The sequence below is a fragment of the Mus musculus genome, chromosome 19 (assembly GCF_000001635.26).
Source record: "Mus musculus strain C57BL/6J chromosome 19, GRCm38.p6 C57BL/6J".
Lineage (NCBI taxonomy): Eukaryota > Metazoa > Chordata > Mammalia > Rodentia > Muridae > Mus > Mus musculus.
In genome coordinates, this window is record NC_000085.6 from 33,547,337 (window position 1) to 33,551,862 (window position 4,526).

At 39.1% G+C, this 4,526-nt stretch overlaps 1 pseudogene; it reads right to left on the reverse strand.

Moving 5' to 3' along the window:
- Positions 1–2,857: 2,857 nt before the first annotated feature.
- On the reverse strand, positions 2,858–3,063 carry Gm50233 (annotated as a pseudogene).
- Positions 3,064–4,526: the final 1,463 nt, after the last annotated feature.

Consider the following 4,526-nt stretch of genomic DNA (forward strand, 5'->3'; position numbering starts at 1 on the left):
AGATTGTTGTGGAGTCACACCAGTTGAGCCTGTTGAATGCTAGGGCTGATTTGTGTTATGATTATTTTTTAACTTGTCCATTTTACCTAAAACCAGAGCCACTTCACACCCTATCCATGTCTTTATTGTTTAACTCTTCTGTTTGCTTTTCCAGTGTTGTCTAATGTTTCACTATTACTCTAAAATTAATCAGTAATCAGTACACCATATACTGGTTGGTTTTGTGTGTCAATTTGATAAAAGTCAGACTCATTAGAGAGGAAGAGGCCTTAATTGAGAAGATACCTCAATGAGATCTATATGCAAGGGATTTTCTTAATTAGTAATCAATTACTAATGAGGCCCAGCTCATGATGGTTGTTGCCACCTCAGGTCTAGTGTCTTGAATTTTATAAACAGACTGAGCAAAGCATGTAAAGCAAGCTAGTAAATATCACCCCTGCATGTCCTCTGTATCAGATCCTGTCTCTGGGTTCAAGCCCTGCTTGAGTTACTGTCCTGATTTCCTCCAATGATAGGCCATGATCTGGAAGTGTCAGCCGAATAAACCCTTTTCTCTCTAACTTGCTTTTTGGTTGAGGGGTTTCATTGTAGCAACAGAAACCCAATCTAAGACACCTTTGACTCAATAACCAGTATCTTAGTACATATAATGTTCCTCTCCTCTCCCAAATATTCTATAGTTTAAAGGAAAATTTATTTTATTTACTACTAATGTATTTTCATAATAAGTTGTAAAACTTATGATTGTTTGTATAGACAGCACTGGAGGTGAAGTTCAGTGACTTAAATAAATAGGCTAAGGACATAGTTACTTATGCACAGAGTCCTTAAGAGAGAAATGATACTTTGACCTAATACTTCACTTGAACATTGCAAATCTATCCACACAGCCAACCAATTAATCAAGGATGCGCATGTCTCAATGCAGAAACAAATGGAGGGGAGGTGGGAATTGTTAAAATTTTGTAATTTCACAACAGAAGGTAAGAAACAGGGATTCCTCTTGATCAACCAGGAAGTTTTTTTTTTTTTGAGCCCTGAATGGCAAGATGTGCTTTGACTTACCTGCACCTTACCATATGCAGCCTCAGGGAAAATTCATGAATACTTAATTCTTCGTGCATTATTGACAAAATCTAGAATAAATATCAGCTTTGTCAAATGCTATGGGATATTATGACTTCGCAAACATTCCAGTTGACAGGGTATGACCTTCCTTTCTTCCTCCTCCATCCCCTTCTTTTCCATAGCTTCAAATGGCAAGAGCTTTAATTCAGATTCCTGTAGTGGACTGTTTGAGAAAACTTCTCTTCTTTCAATGTACAAGATTCATATTTCCATAGGCTCTTGACACATATCTGATAATCTCAAATCGTATTTGAAAATTGAGAATATACCACTGAATTTTTCAAATACCATAAGCCATGGCGTTTTCATATTTCTTCAATGAAACTGCCAGGAGAGCTCCCACCTTGCTTAAATTTTAATATTATTTATTAGTTCATGTTGAGCTGAGTAGAGCACAGGAAAAGTCATATTTTCTTAATTCTAATTTAATGGCACCTATAAACTTCTTTGAATAAATCAGTTCTGTTGTTGAAGAGCCATGTGATGTTAACAACTGAAATAGTATCCTACATGCCAATGCTCTTTACTTTGGAATGGGCAACATATTGGATCCATGCACATTAGACACAGCCGTACTTTGAGGGAAATGCTTCTCCTTCCTTCCATTCTCTGCTTTCTCTAAACCCTTTCCCCCTTTCTTTAAAAATATCATATCACCAAATGTCTTCCATGCTTTTCTTTCATTACAGATACAGTGCTTCAATACTGGAATATTTCTTTGAAGTGTAAGATGATATTGATGCTTACATTAAGAAACCATCACAGATTTTATGGGTGGGTTGATGTTACCCTCCCTTCACTGGAAGTCTCACCTGGCTACAGGAGGTGTCCACTTCAGTCTCCATAACCCCAGCTACTAGGAATCTCAGCTAGGGTCACTCCCATAGAGTCCCAGAAGCCTCCACATTCCCAGGTCTCCAGCTAGTCCCAGAGATGCACGGCACTAATTTCCATTCTCATTCCTAGGCCTCTGATGACCATTCTGTTTCCCCTTTCACCCCCTTTCCCACCAAGGTGCATTGTATGATCCACCTCTGATGTCAGTTTTATTTACTCTACTGAGTAAGATTCAAGAATCCTTCCTCTGACCTTCCTTGTTAGTCTCTTTTGGTTTGTGGATTGTAGCATACTTATCCTGTACTTTAGGGCTAATGTCTATATAAAAGTGTGTCTTTCTTGGTTTGAGTCACCTCACACAGGATGATATTTTCTAGTTCCATTCATTTGTCTGCAGATTTCCTGATGTCTTTGCTTTTTAATAATTAAATTGCATATCATTGTAGAGATGTACCACAATTTCTCTATCCATTCTTCAGTTGAGGGAGTTCTAGGTTGTTTCCAGTTGCTGGCTATTACAAATAATGCTGCAATGAGCTTAGTTGAGCTAGTGTCCTTGTGGTATAGTGGGTCATATTTTGTGTATATGCTCAGGAGTAGTTTAGCTAGGTCTTGGGGTAAAACTACTGACAATTTTCTGAGACACTTCCAGGTTGATCTACTCAATTAGAAAATTACTTTCTTTATCTTTTATTTTAGTATTTTTGTTTTACTAAGGCCAGAAAGCATCCAGAGAGATAAATATGTGGTTGTTGTGATGGACTCTCTTTCTAGCCACCGTCTCTGAAGCCATGATGCAGTTTCCTCCTCTTCATTGCACACGGCAGAGTTTGAAACAGTGCCTCACCCTCGATCTTCTCATTTTTGAATCAAATTCATTTTCAATCCACTACTCAGAGGGAATGTTTTTTTTTTTTTTTCTGTTCCACAAAAAACCCTTTTTGTTCACTATTGGATCATAGTACAGAATGGTCAGATTCTCTCAGATTCGGCTTCTCTTATGGATGAAGGAGAAATCTGTCCCGTCTTGGCTCACCAGTTTGACCAGATTAGTTTTTGACTTGCTCTTGGAAATGAGACAGCTGAAAGCAGCATGGTTTCCATCCCACTACTTTTACCCAGACAGGCCTAAAGAGCTCAAGAACTGCTTCCAGAAAATGACTTTCAAAATGCAAATAAATTATCAAGATCAAACACGGATGAAATAATATATGCCTAAAAATAGAAAGACTGAAGCAGTATTAAAATTCTCTAAACTTAAAAAAGGACAAATCCTCACCTAGATATCTAAATGAACTCATTACTAAGTTCCATCAGATCTACGATGAAGAATTATCATCAATTATTCCCATACTACCCACAAAATATGAAAGGACAGGACACTTAGAACATTGACAATGTTCATGGAGGTATATTACCCTGATACTTAAACCAGATACAGACACAAGGAGAAGAAAATTATAGATCCAACCCCCTGACAAAAATTTTCCCAGTAGAAATAGTTGAAAAATACTTGCAAGGCTGGCAAAAAAAAGTCAGAGACACTCCCATTCCCACTGTAGGAGTCCTACAAGAACACCAATCTACCCAACCATATCATGTTCACAGTACCTAGCTCAGACCCATACAGGTTCTATGATTGTTGCTTGAGTCTCTGTGAGCCCCTTAAAACACTGCTTAGTTGATCCTTAGGGCTATGTTCTCAAGGTGTCTCTACCCCTCTGGCTCCTACAATACTTGCTTACATTCTTTCTTGAGTTTCACTGAGCTCCACCTAGTGTTTTGCTGTGGTGCCACTAATGATAATTGGGCACCAATCAATGAGTACAACATAGTATCAGTAGGAATCATTTCATTGACTTTTTGGGGGCAGGTCACTCATATTTATGTCTATCCTTGGTCTCTTGGATCTGCATCATCTGGGTCCTAGCCATCCAGGCAGTGTCAGGCATGGGTACCCTCTCTAGGCACTGGACCAGTCATTGGCTGGCCACTCCTACATGTTCTGTACCAACATTGTCCCTGCACATCTAGCACATCTTGCAGGTAGGGCATGTTGAAGACCAGCTTCAGCACCACAGGTAAGCTGAGGAAGGCAGTGAGGTGTGGAGTCAGAGCATATTGTCAGTTTGTGCTGGTAGCAACCAACAACAAACCCCACCCCACTTCTCCATTGACAGGGTCAGGATTGTAAGTGCTGAAGTGAGCAAAACTCTATTATCTGGGACTAGTACTCTGTCTTACCAAAGAGAATCTCTGAACTTTAACTTTTTTGGGGCCAGCAAGAAAGATAAAGAAAGAGGAAAAAATCATACACACACACATAAACACATTGAATTAAATGAAGTAGGCTTCAACAAGGAACCTCAAACAATTTCACACATAAATACATATGTACATTCATACAGAGAGACAGACATGCATTTCCACATTTGGTGGATGGAACAAAACAGGACCCAACCACTTTACCCGCCCCCCCCCCCCCGCGCACATATACATATATGCACATTTTGTGCATAAAGGAAAGCTCTGATGAGCAATCTGTAACAATTTCACAC